The sequence below is a fragment of the Rhinolophus sinicus genome, chromosome 11 (genome assembly GCF_057876585.1).
Source record: "Rhinolophus sinicus isolate RSI-liver-muscle chromosome 11, RSI-T2T, whole genome shotgun sequence".
NCBI lineage: Eukaryota > Metazoa > Chordata > Mammalia > Chiroptera > Rhinolophidae > Rhinolophus > Rhinolophus sinicus.
Genome location: NC_142511.1, coordinates 1395089 through 1409154, shown reverse-complemented (window position 1 = coordinate 1409154; position 14066 = coordinate 1395089). Strand labels below are relative to the sequence as shown.

At 48.0% G+C, this 14066-nt stretch overlaps 1 long non-coding RNA gene across 1 annotated transcript in view; it reads left to right on the top strand.

The window, feature by feature from the left end:
• The window catches only part of LOC141569347 (uncharacterized), a 450266-nt gene that overhangs the window by 62174 nt on the left and 374026 nt on the right, over positions 1-14066 (top strand). The window contains exon 3 of the long non-coding RNA XR_012492884.2: positions 4462-4602. This is a non-coding gene — a long non-coding RNA (uncharacterized LOC141569347). The remainder of the gene's footprint in view (positions 1-4461; positions 4603-14066) is intronic.

Genomic DNA, 14066 nt, shown 5'->3' with positions numbered 1-14066 from the left:
GGGAGCTGAGACCCTGCATTATACCACGCTTAAGATTGGGAGAGTGTTGATAGATACAAACTTAGCAGCTGAAACAGTTTCTAATTACTGAATGGGAGCTGCAAAACAAAAAACAACAACAAAACAAAAAAAACTGCCCAGTTTGGAAAGAAAGCCTAAAGAATGAGGGACGCAGGGAAAGAACTCACATACAGTTGACAGGAAAACACCCTGTAAGTGATACTAGTGACTTCTCTTGTTTATTTCTTCTATTTCTGAGGTTTTCGTATCAGACTAACTGATTTAAAGCAATGTTGTCTGGATCCTGATTCTTTGCAAAGGACAGATGGCAGCAGGGTCTCCGGAGAACTTTACTGGTAGTTTTACATGAAAATGCCAAGGGGACGCTGAAAGTAAAACTTCAGCTTTGAGAGAACTTACAGCCACTAACTTACCCACCACAGAAAGTGTTTTGTCTCTTTAAGGACATGCAGCTGTCCTTGTTTCAGGTTCACCTAGGATTGGACCTGAGGGTCTAAAGAGACGCACTAGTTGCTGATGGGTTCAGCCTTGTCCACCTGTAGGCAGAGGGCAGACTCAGAAGCATCATCGTTTGTTCACAGGTAAACATTTAATCAACTAGGGCACTCTTCTGGCTGGTGGTAGAGTTGCCTTCTGAAAAACAGTAAAAATCCCTTCTTTTGTAGAGATCTAAAGACTGTCCCAAAAAGGAGGTCCTTAAAGCTCATAGTATGGAATTTAAACATTTAAGTCACCATCTTTTATCAGATTCATGAAGATTTTAAAATATAATAATTCTTGGTTTTGGTGAGGGTGCAAGAAAATCGCTGCCCTCGTGCTCTAAATAGGAGGTAGGAAAATTAAATGACACAAAATAGGATAATTAAGTGATGATAGGAACGGACTATAAAATTTCATACATTAAAATTCATGCCTTAGCAGAATATTTGACAGGAGAAAATAGTCATTTCTATTGCTAAGTGTTATGTGTAGATCACTTTAAAATCACTTTATCTGTTGCTGTAGCTCTATTTCTGTCTCAGGAACAATATACCCAATGGTAGGTTTTCTTAATAAGCTTTTCTATTTTCCAAATTTAGTAATTAACATTTGTGTGTTCCATAATCAGAAAATGTTATTAATTGGCATGGAAAAAATCTGGAAGCATACATAGGAAATATATAACAATTGTTGCATTTAAATGATAACAAAAATTAATTCGCCATCCTTTAATTTGATCATATTTTCCAAATTTTGTATAATTACTACATAATTTTATAATGAGATGAAACCCTTTGTGATCCCAATTACATGTGTGTGTGCAGAGGGAGAACTGGAAATAAGTACCAAGCTGGTGGCCTTGGTGCCTTCTGGGCAGTAAGGTTTTTGATGGTTTTAATTTTCTTCCTTATACTTTCTGATAGTTTCTATTTTGTATATTTTTTAAAAAGTCTATTGTCTAATAAGAAAAATAAAGGTTATTAAGTATCCTTGCTGTGCTGTGTTTGCATAGTGCTTAGCTTGTGTGTAGTAGACCTGGGTTTTTTGTCCTTGCCCATGCGGTAACAAGAAACAGAGTTTGTCTGCATGAAGGCAGTGAGTATTTATGTATTTAAATTACCAGCAAATTAAGGTACCATCTAACAGCTTGCAATTCTTGCTGGAATTGGAGACGTTGGGTCTGATGTAAAACAGGAGAGAAACACGCCCGCCACACTGTTAATCACATAGGGTCCCAGTGACAAGGAAACTTACTTCATACTCAGTTTGACCTTTCTGCTGCTTTTGGTGGCTGGAAAAATAAGAACGACAGGAGAAGAAATGTCAGAAAGGGTGGATAGGTGGTCACACTTTCATTTAACTCTTTTAAGTGAGTCTGGACGTGTTGGTGGCTGAGCTGCCAAAGCCGCCTGCACGTAACGGAGGGAACCAGAGCCAGCGGGAAGCTGAGTGCAGGCTACTAGGAGGTCACTTGACCTTCATCTGGACTGAAATCCTAGAACAGTGTTAGGAGGCATTTTGACACAATATAAAACTTCTAGGCGAGTGGTACAAAGTGACCACTTCAACGTTCTGGGGAAAGAAAGCGCAGATTAAACAGGTTGATAACTTTTGAAAACTAACTCAGAAGGAACCAAATTACACTGAGGCGTCCGGCTTCTTGGTTAACTTGCTCTGTAGTAGCATTAACTATTTTTTCAGTATTTTTTTAAATTGTGGTAAAATATATGTAACGTCAAAGTTGCCATTTTCAGCACATACTTCTGTGGCGTTAATTAAATTCACAGCCATCGTGACTATTCATCTCCAAACCTGAATCCCCCCAAGCAGAAACTCTGTAACCACGAAGCAATAACCCTCTCTCCCCCAATCCCTGGTAACTTTTAATCTACTTTTTGTTTCTATAAATGTGCCTATTTTAGACATTTTATCATATGATACTTGTGCTTTTGTGTCTGGTTTATTTCACCAACCAAGCACAATAATGTTAAGTTTCCTCCAGATTATGGCTTGTGTCAGGACTTTGTTCCTTTTATGCCTGAATGATATTCCACTGGAGGAACAGACCACGCTTTCTTTATCCCCTCATTTGTTGATATGACACGTGGATCGTTTGCACCTTTTAGCTATTGTGAATAATGCTGCAATAAATATTTGCTTACAAGTATCTGTTTGATTCCATTTTAATGCTTTTGAATATACACCTAAAAGTGGAATTGTTCAGTCACACGGTAATTACATGTTTAACATTTGGAGTTAACATGATACTGTTTTTTACAGAGACCACATCAGTTTACATTCTCACCAGCAGCACGAAGGTGCCGATTTCTCCACCTCCTCACTACACTTGTTCTTTATTTTTCAATCGTTGTTTCTCTCCTGATAAGTATGAAGTGGTGCCTCACTGTGGTTTTGAGCTGCGTTTCCCCAGTGACGAAGGCGATAAGCGTCCTTCATGTGCTAACTGGCCATTTCTGTGTTTTCTGTGGTGAAATGTCTATTCAAGGGCTTTGCCCATTTTTGATTTTGTCTTTTTGTTGTTGAGTTGTAGGAGCACTTGACGTATTCTGGACATTAAACCCTTAGCAGGTATATTATTTGCAAATTTCTCTCCCATTCTATAGTTGTCTTTTCACTTTCTTAATAGTCTCCATTGATGCACAAAAGTTTTTCAGTTCAACGAAGCCCAATTCATCTGTTTTTGTTGTTGTTGCTTATGCTGTAGGTGTCATAGCTAAGTATTCGCGACCAAATTCAAGGTCATGAAGATTTATCCCTTTATTTTTTTGTGAGAGTGTTATGGTTTTAGCTCTTATATTCAGGTCATGGAATATTAAATGTTTGTGTTAAATTTTGTACGTGGCATGGAGTAGGGGCCCAGCTTCATTCTTTGGCGTGTGAAAATCCAGCTGTCCCAGCAATGTCTGCTGACGAGACGCTTCTTCCCACATTGAATGGACTTGTCACGTAGATGGATGGGTTTATATCTAGACTCTCAACTCTGTTCCATTGGTGGGGATGACTGTTCTTATGCCAATCTACTCTGTCTTGTTTACTTTACCTCTGTAGTGAGTTTTGAAGGGACTGTGAGCCCTCCAACTCTGCTTTTCTTTTTCAATACTGTGTAAGCTATTGGAGGCCCATGCGACTCCATACGTATTTGGAGACTGGCTTTTCCATTTCTGCAAAAAGGCTGTTGGAACTTTCGTAGGGATTGCATTGACTCTGCAGATCCCTTTGTGGTGTTAGCAACTTGGCAATACTAAGTCTTCTATCTGCAAACACAGGAGGTCTTTCCACTTATTTAGGTCTTTCTTCAGTTTCTTTCAGCAGTGTTTCGAAGTTTTCAATGTACACATCTTTTACCTTCCTGGCTAAGGTGTTAACTCTTTTAAAATTATATAATTTTAGATAAAATGGTATAATTTTCTTCTCCTTATAAGCATGAGGGAGATTAAGTTGAAAAGCTGATGACTTTCTCCATTTGATAACCAGCCTATCTTATGGGCAGCTGGCTGTTCAGACACAGAGAATTCAAGTCTCTTGTGAGCTTATAAAACTCAAACTCATAACACGGTAATAAAAGGTGTCTCTGCTTCGATAGAGAGAGTACAGCAAGCCTAATTACATCTGTCTTGGATTTCTGAAGAGATGGGAATTTCTTAATGAGATAATTCTAAACATTAATTACATTATAGTACAACCGTGAGCACAGAAGTTCAGATTGGCTGGATCGTGCAGAGGCTTCAAACACTGCATGTGGGTTTTGGTGGTTTTAACAGGCACAAGAGCTGATGTTGATCATTTTTTTCTCAAAAGAAGTAATAACGTATTTTAGATTTCATTTTAATTAATCAGGATTTTTGCTAACTTCTTCAGAAAAAAAAAACAACAAAGAAAATTCAAACCAAACCAGAAATGCTGCCGTAAAACTTGACATGACTCTTATGTTTCAATTAGGATTCCTTGTAGCAGCCCTGAGAGGCCTGAGCCAGTGTGGACCTGCCCCTGCGTGAGGACCCGGATGCGACGCCGCCAGGCAGCCTTCCAGGAATTCTGGGAGCTGAAGACGCTTCTGTCCCAATGGCCCCTTCAATCCACGTGAGTCTGGAGGGTTTTTTTTTTTTACTACTTCAGCATATTGTGGCAGAAAACCTCTTAAGATTTTCCTGAGTCTACTTGGCAAATTAAACATTTTCCTGTGAATGTTTCCATTTTATAAAACGATGTAGACTTTAAAATTTCACATTTAGGATGGGGTGTAGATCACTTGGGAGGGTTTGCAGGACGAAATCACAAATTTCCCCTCTGTCTTTATCTGTCTTCCTCTTATGCATCCTTTCTGAAAAAAAAAAAAAAAAGTCCCTTTCCTTTTTAGGAAAAAGAAAAAAAATGCCTGAATTTTCTTCTGCTTCCCTGCACTTTCCTGTTTTGATTGGTTTCTGAACACGCTTGCTGCCCGGGTGACTGGGAAGTGGAGGGTTTCAGAGTCTGTGTCTTCAAATTTATGGTGTAGCCACTTGGGCTTTATAATAATATAGGGACAGTGTGGGCGTTGATGGTATAAAACAAACTGTAGGCTTGTAGCTGAGGATTTATGAAAACCCTGGTGCAAAGTAAAAAAAAACCCCACATTTCTCAGGAAGTAGGTGTCAGTGTCTCAACTAAGTCTCCTTGGACGACAACAACAAAACGGTAAGAGGTTCAAAAGAATCATTATTTGTAGTAAGAAAATGTTACTGTACTAACATGTAGCAACATTTATTCAACTGCTTCATATATTCCTCGGTGTCCTTCACAGAGGTAGGTTATTAGGGCCCATTTTCAGATGAGCAAAGAGGAACAGTAAACTAAATGGTTTCAGAGGCAGGTGGTAACCAACCGTGTGCGCGTACGTGTGTGCTGGACCACACACGCGGGGCACCCGAGAAACGGCTGGTAGGTTGTGTGTCAGCCAGTCTTTATTTCATTCTTTTTGGAAACGATATAAAAAGTAGGTGCACATTGTTGGTCTGGGCTTGTGGAGGTATCTTTTAGAAAATCTGTCCTGTGAAGTCCTGGGACAGTGTGAAGCAAACAGGGGACTGTCCCACGCACGCCTGCCTGCCCCCCACGTGGAGGGAGACGGTTTCTGAAAGACAGCACCCCCTTTTTAAGATTTGGCCCAGTTAAGTTGTTCCAGGAGAAGGTGCGAGATTCTGGGCTCTCATCCCCGTGTGGCCAGCCGCACATTTCCTCTGTGGCCTGGCTTTGAGAAAGACGAGGCGGCCAATGAGCTTTCTCTCGCAAGTGTTCTCAGTTAGGAAACGCCGTGGGAAAGGTGGTTAGTGTTGTGGGGCCAGGAGGTGAATGGGGGCCCAGAGAGACGGGATCTGGCATGAGGACGAAGCACACGGAGAGCAGGTTTGCGTCAGGGCAAACCTGAGGAAGCCGGTGGAGGACAAGTGCAGGGGATGCACAGCCAGGGGAGCCCCTGTGTCAGAGCGCCCCCCACCTGCCTCCTGAGAGCCGTCCAGCTTCCGGCTGTGCTTCCTGTGAGGTTTCATGGCCAAGGCTTGGGTTTCTGTGAGGCTCTGCATCTTTGCATAAAGGAGCCGAAACCAGTCATTTCTGGAGGCAGCTGGAGTGGGATTTTCTTTCTTGAAGCTCAAATAAGCTTTACTGTAACCCCCAGAAAGTGCCATTTGAAACACAGGGGCCTGTGTACGCTTTGGGGGACCCTCGGGGCAACAGCAGGGTGAAGCTCATGGCCTCGGGGTCCTGGGGGTAACGGCTCTGCTGAAGGCAGCTGTAGATTCCGGTTTCTTCCGTCGCTGTCGGGGGCGGGGGGCGGGGGGGGGGAAGCATCTGGAAAGGAGTGCCCTTCCCCTGCCACCTACTTCCCACTGTGACGCAAAGGTTTCTGGTCACAGTGGCTGTGGGAGAGGGTGTGGGGAGGTGCAAGTGAGGACAGAGAAGGAATTTTTGAAGGTTATTATTGGAATGTGACATGAAGCCTGTTGTTGGGCCAAGGATTTCAGAGCTCCCGGGACCTTGGCAAGCATGTCATCCTGTCTCCTCGTTGGTTGAAAAAAACGAGCCCAAGAGGCCTGATATTCCCAAGGACCCCTGGTAATTGGGGACTGGAGTCAAGTTCTCACCTCCTCATTCAGCGCTCTTCTCTCCGTGTCTGCTGACCCCCTTCTTTCCTTGGGAATCTTTTCAGGGTTAGTTTTCATGCTCCCTGACAGCAGGGTTGGACCACAGGGATCCCGGATTCCCTAGAGAATTATGTGTGTGTGTGTGTGTGTGTGTGTGTGTTTGATTCCAGTAATCGCAGAGTGTTAGAAAGCAGGGAATGAAAACACACTCTGCCCAGGTTCGAACCGCTAAAACTTTTTAAGTCTTAGAAATGAGTGCATGTCACTCTTAAGGCACATACACCTACCTACCAGTCTAGCCTTCTCAGTGAGTAGAAAGTGGGTCTCGAAGTTACCCATTTCTCATCAATCTGAAGTTGACATGGAGTCATTTCAGGCAGAAATAAAAGCCCATGAACTGAGCCACAGATTAAACTTGTCGATTGTAAGCTGAGCACATTGAGCAAAGTCCAAATTCGGCTCTGGGCTTCATGTTTTCATCTCTGCGTTGTATGTGCCCTGAGCTTGTTTGCTGGGAGATGGCTGAGTTTTAATTGACTTGTCACCTGTAGTATGTTTTCCCCATTGAGCAAAAAGCCTGCAGGTTCAGCTTGGAGGGTTTGCCTGAGGCAAGGTGTCACAACCGCTCAGAAATCACCCCATGGGTTCTGTCAACACCACCCTTGCCCCGCACGAGTCTGAGTAACGGATCTCGCTGCCTCTGCCCAGGGGGACCAGGCCCTGTGACATCACCACTGTCTCACTGGGGACGTCATAATACCTGCTAAGTGGTGGTGCAAACCAAGGGCCCAGGAATCTGAGGCTTGAGCAAAGGGCGAAGGGGCAAGAGCGAGTCCCACCAAGCCACGTGGCACTGGCGCCATTTACCGCGTGTCTGCTGTGCGCCAAGCGCCGTCCCACGGTTGCTTCATTTAACCTCACGACTGTCCCATGGGCTCACTTTATTGCATACAACTCACAGGTCAGTAGACTGACGTTCAGAGAGGCTGAGATCACCTATCTAGGAAACGGCGGAACTGAGATCTAAATTTAGGTGCATTTCTCTGAATTCTTTTGACCAGTATATCATCCTGCCTTTCACACGACTGAGAAAATGCGGTCGTCACAGCCCTTGGAACTCTGACCAGCTAAGATAGATTGTGTGGAAGACAAGTACATCGCAGGAGACCTGAGCACGGCTGGCGGGGTCTTGTTATGGGAGGGCGCTTGTTGGGAGAAACGGTGGGCGGCACTGCGCTGCCTGCTGCCCTGGGTCTGAGGAGTGGGGGCGTCCGGCTTCACCCTCCGGGCTGTCCCCAGCGGCTGAGCCGTGAGAGGGCGACACCAAGGGGAAGTAACCACGCATGGCTTATGTGATGGCAGGTGACAAGAATGACCTCAAGGGGAGGAAAGAATAATGAGAAGATGTGAACCCCCCTCCCAGGAGAAGAGACTCACAGTACATGCTGTGCCAGAAAAGCTGTACAGAACAGGCTAATGTCATGTGAACTGGAGATGGTTTCTGGGCTGCTGGTTGCTGACCCATTCCGGCGCTAACGTGAGACTTTTTCTGAAAAGCAGCCCATCACCAAGACAGTGGGAAGCATGTCTGCTGTGTGGCAGGGTCATGCAGATGGAAACAGGACACTGTCTGGAGTGTGACACCCGTCCCCTGGTGGGACACGGCCCTGCTGGAGACTGATGTGGGACCACAGGCCTCTCCCAGCAGGAGAGTTTTGGAAGCTGCACTCCTGTGAGCTGTGTAACATGCCCGGGAAGTCCGTTTCCAGTGTCACAGCTCCAGCAAAGGACCTTGGACATTTACGAGAAGCGCCTTCAGCTTCCCTGACCTGTCACCTCCTGGGCAGTCTCCATGGGTCTGTGAAATGGGATGTGAACTGAGGAATCATAAACGTCCACCAATTAGTCATGTCTAGTGGTCTTTGAATGACGTCTCCAGGAAACGACCCAGCGAGAGAGGGGCAGAGCCGCCCACCAGTGAACAGAGCGTTTGTTGGCTGTTTGCTTCCCCTCTTCGCGAGCTGAATGCATCACCTCAGCGTGCCCGGCTGTCAGGCTCGCTTGTAAAGGCCCCCCCACCCTTGTTTCCCACATCCCACCCGTCTCCCCACGCCTGGCTGTGCCGCGGGCCGTCAGTCAGTGCCACACTGGGCCCCCCGCCTTCATCAGAGCGTCTTCCCTCCTCTTAGATGTTCCTCGTGGGCTCCTCTTGCCGAAGGGAGCCCCTGGCACATGGACAATCCTGCGTGTGGCCAGCGCCACCTGTGCGGTGATGTCCCCACAATCAGCAGAGCGCCGCGTTGCCACCTCTGATCTGTCCCTGGCACCTCTCCCTGTGTGGTGTTCTGGACACAGCTCAGGAGACCTTGCTCCTGTGTGACTTTGGTGGATGCCACCGGCCAGTAGAAAGACCGAGTATCTCTAGACGTCCTGTCACTGGAGTCACCATAGGACCCAGCACCAGCGAGAACGGTGGTAACACTCTGGTGTCGCTTCCTCAGAGGACAGGAAAGTGCTCTGGTGGTAGCTCGGCAGGGAAAACGCACGGCTGGCCGTGGCCTTCACCCAAACGCAGAAAGCCCGAGCTTGTTCCTGGCTTCTGTATCTGAAAGGGACACATTTGATTTTGTACACGTGCCGAGGTCTGACTCGTCTGCGACCTGCCTGGTGACCAGTAGCTGAATAACGTAGAGGACGTGTGTCAGAAGCTGCCCACGGCACTGATGCAGCTGGCACTGTTGCCTCCGTGGGAAACGGTGATGCTAACGAAGCTGTGGATACACAGGAGAGCTGCAGACTCTGGCCCCTTTCTGAAGCCCTTACAGCAAGAGTGAGTTCTTTTTATTCACTGTCCCTTGTGCCACACGGGTGGTCCACAACGGAAGCCAGTCTCCAGCGCAGCCTTGAGGCCCGTCTGCGTGCAGTGCATCCCCCGCCTCTCACAGACACATGGCCGCTTGTCGGCCCCACTCCTGGAGGCAGCCCAGCAGGACAGGCAGGGATTCCCGTCTTGTGTGTGTCTCCCTCTCGGTGTAAGCCTGCTAGCCTTCTGACTTGTGTTTGCCTGATGTCCAGCTGGTCCGTTTCTCAGCAAAGGGAATTAAGGACTGACACCCAGACGAGGGCTGCGCCGTGTAACCACCTCCTGTGGGTCGATCACCCCACTCGGTTAGGATGTCCTGTTAGAGCAGGAACTAGACGTTCTGGGGGCTACTCCCCGCTCCCTGCTTACGAGCTCTCACCTGGGCTTCCCTCGGGGCGCAGCGTCTGCACTGCCTGCTGCCGGGACACCATGGTCCTCGGCCTTAGGCAGGGCCTGAGCACAGCCAGGGAGGGACCAGTCAGCAGAACCAGCGTGGAGTCACTCAGGTGGCTGCGGCCTGCGCTGCTCAAAGCACGGCAGCCCCATGGGGACCTGGTCTCTCCGTGTTTTGTTTTGTTTTCCTGCAGCGCATGTTACAGAATCAGAGACGGAGAATGTGGGGCAGTTGTGTGTGTGTGTGTGTGTGTGTGTGTGTGTGTGTGTGTGTGTGCGTGTGCGTGCGTGCACTCACGCGAGCGAAGAACAGCGTGGGGTCCTGAGGGGCATGACACAGCACTGAGTGAGCTACTCTGCCCGTGCGTGGGTCTCCGGCTCGTCCAGCCTCAGGTCTCTGCTCTGGCTGTGAAGAAGGGAGTGGCTGTGGCCTGATGACAAGTCTATACAATTACCTGCATGAGAATCCGGACAGAAAACTTTCCTTGGAGAAAAGAAACTGTCATTCTGAACGTTGCCCCATTATCAGATGCCCCCCCCCCCACTTTTCTGCAAGATTTGCTTTTATAGATTAAAAATAATAAATAATAATAGTAATAAGGTGAAGAGAGTCGGAGGACTTGGCAGACTTCCCGAAGCAGAAATGGCCGTAACCCTAAGGAGAAAGCAAGTGTGACTGGACGGTGCCTTAGAGGCAGCTCGGGAACCCTCCTCTGTCGCCGCGTGTGAAGCGCTGCTGTCAGGATGGTGCTTGGAGCTCTGATGGGGTGATGGACGTGATGGGAAACGGAATTCATGCCCTCAAAGACTGTGCGCTCCAACTGGGGAGAGAAGCGGAGGAAGAGGCAGTTTAGAATAAACGCCAAATCGAGTGTTTTAGATTCTAAGAACTGCGAGAAAGAAGCACTTTGCCACCGAGCGCTGGACTATCAGAGAAACCTTGGCTAAAGCGGTAGGTGCGAGATGAGTTTTGGAAGATGCCTTAAGTAGCATTAACACGACCCCCACGTTAATTAATTCAGGGAGTTAATTAATTCTGGTGGTGGGAAATGTGACCTAGGATACAGCACTGTTGTCACCATTCTCTTTAATTACAAAGAGGAAGAATTAACGTAGACCATGAAAGCATTTCAAACGCTTGGCCACCTTTGAGACAATTTATAGGCCTGTCACTTAAGGAACGGGGTTTCTCCTAATTGACCTCATTTCTCCTTTCCACTTTTTCTCTTCTTGTAGGCGTTGTGTAAGCGTTAAAGTTTTGGAACTGTAACTTGCATTAATGTCCTCTGTGCCCTGTGAATGATGTCTGACGTGGACGGGGGAGGGGGGCCTGAAGAGGCAGGCTGAGCACATCTCCCCACCCAGCGGTGGCACCTGACCCCTGGCACCTGGTGAGTCACCAGGGCGCCGCCTCTTGTCTCCTAGGTGACAGCCAGGGGCTCGCCCAGGGCACAGTGTCCCTGGCCCTCCGTGAGTCACCCCTTTTCATGTGCCCTGGGAGAACCGCTCCGCCATCACTCCACGTCGTCTCGAATCAGGTCACAGATTGCAAAAGAGCAGCCACCCCTCACACGTTTCCTCTGGTCTTGCGCTGTGACATCCACACATCATGATTTGAAGAGTTCGAGGAACAGCCCTTTGGTTTGTTCGGTGCAAAGTGAAATGACACTAACTCACCCTTGTGAAGTGTTTCCATCTTCTTGTTCTTATGCGATTTGTACGTTAGTTCTTTGACGCATGGAGGAAACAAGAGGAGTGTGAAAACCCACCTCCTCACACATAGAAAATGCTTTTTTATTTTTCTTTACATAAAATAACACCCAGGAATGCTGTTTAAAAGAAATACTTGAAGAAATTATTTTCTTTTTCATATTGAAGTCATATTGGAGAATTGTAAAAAAAAAAAAAAGTGTGTAAAACACATAACCCCCCATGTGCTGCATTTAATAAGGAAAAAATATGGATGAAACAGCCAGGCCGCCAAGAGGTGAAGACTTGCCCAAGGTCCCGTTCCTGAGAAGCGACAGGGCTGCCCTCACGTGCAGGTTGCCCGAGGCCCCACCCTGTGCCACGCGAGTCAGGGCTTTGCTGCAGAAAGAGCGCTGGCAGCGGCGTCACCACCCTGGCTACCCGCGGGTGTATAAGTCCATCAACACAATGCGAAGGTTAATGGGGTTGGCTCCTTCCAGCTCCATCATAGGAAGCGCAGGCTTATGGCAACGTTAACAAAACGACCCCACTCTGCTTCACGCTGCTCATTAGCTGAGATGATCTCACACCAGAGATTTACTGAACCAAAGTGCCCTGACATCGCTGACTGCTGCTGAGGGGATGATACTCACACTCCGTTACGTGGAGGCAAATCCCTTTGTCAGCACTGGAGAGGAAACAGGTGGGGCCAGAGGCGTCCGCCCACAGAGCCCGCAGCAGGGCTGCGTCCGCAGGCACCTGTCCGCTGGCTCGGAAGCTCTCGGGCCGCGCACCTGACACACCTCCGTGCGAGACCGTGCTCCCTGCGTCCGGTGTTTAAGCATCTGAGTGACAGCAACTTCCCAGCCATTCAGTGGGAGGTGCGGACGGATGCAAACCCTCCAGCTGCCAAAAAAAAAAAAAAAAAAAAGGAGCAGAAACAGATGAATCAGTGTATCTGGCTTTGGCTTCAAAGTTTAAATTCGCTAGTGCTTCATCGTATGGGGTCTCTAAGGAGCCAAGTTCTGTTTCCAACAGAGAAGTAACAGAAGAGAGTGAGACAGGTAGGGTGAGTCTTCACGGGCAAGTCCACGTTCAGTTTCTACGGATGCTTGCAGGGCCACCTACCCATCAGCAGGCAACGTGTGCTCATCTGACAAACGTCACTCAGCTGCTGCCATCTCTGAGACCTCAGCATAGGTTCTGGGGACACGGACGTGAAGGGCAGAGCTGCTCTTAGGGGGCCACTCATGTCGCAAAGACAAGCACATAAGTGACTGCAATGGGACACCGAATGGTTCATAATAAACTACTGTGTGTGGGGGAGGGCGTAGCATCCAAGTGGCCTTTGGAGAAGCGCCCTTCAGCTCCTGTGTCGGTCCAGATGGATGTCATGGGTGTGGGCTCGTCCGGCCCCTGTGCACCGGCCACTGGGAGCAGGACATCTGCTTTGTTCTCAGTGCTCAGCCTCTAATTCTGTACAAGGTGCTGGAGGCTCTCAAAGCACGGGAGACATTTGGGCCATTTACAAAGAAAAACTTGTTTCTCTCAATATCAAAGCAGGTCATACTGCAATGATATGAAAATGAAATTCTGTTTCGTGTATCAAAGTTGCTCATGGGACTGAAATAGGTCTTATGGGAAACACGGGCTTTTATGAATGATTTTCCGTTGAATAAACATGGCAGGAATTTTGTTGTATACGGAAAGTCATTCAACAAGCTACAGCATCATGAAATTTCAGAACAGCAGGAGTTAAAGTAAGAAATTGTCTTCAAGGGTTGGAAGATCAGCACAAAGAATGTCCGTGTCGTCTTTACACAGCCTCTGCCGTTGGTCACGTTTTATCACTGTTGCTCCGGTATCATCTGCATGGCCCCTCTGTATCGGCGACACCTCTCAGTATCCAGATGTGTGTCATCAGTGAAGACCCATTGGAGAACGAGGCAGAACCATGAAGAGGGGAAACGATGTGAGAGTTACTAAGAGGGGCGGGGGCTATAGTGATAAGAAGGTGACTAGTCAGAGTCAGGGAGCTCGAAACCAGATCGAGAAGCAGCCATGGCCCTGAGGCTGAGACACACATCCCGGGAAGCCTGTCTCCGGGTTGGGCTGCAGACCAGTAGAGGGAGGGCACAGCCATGCTTTGCTGGATGGCAGACAAGCTACTCGCGCTGAGCTCGTGCCACTCACTGGGATCCCACCCTCTAAGGTGCCAGTGAAAGCCATTCACAGGTGTGTGTCTGCAGGTGACGGCAGGTGGCAGCTGATGGGCTGGGCGCTTTGGGCCGCCTGCCCTGCAGAAACCACGCTGGAGAGGCTGTGCTCGCGGCGCCCCCTCCATCCTAGACAGTAAGTACTCAGGCCCCCCGGGCACCTGAACACAGTGGCGATGTCATTACACAGTTCAGTTCACATGTGACTGAGGTGTGGGGTTCTGATCTAAGGGCCCCGTGAGGGATTCCTTTCAGGAAAAGGAC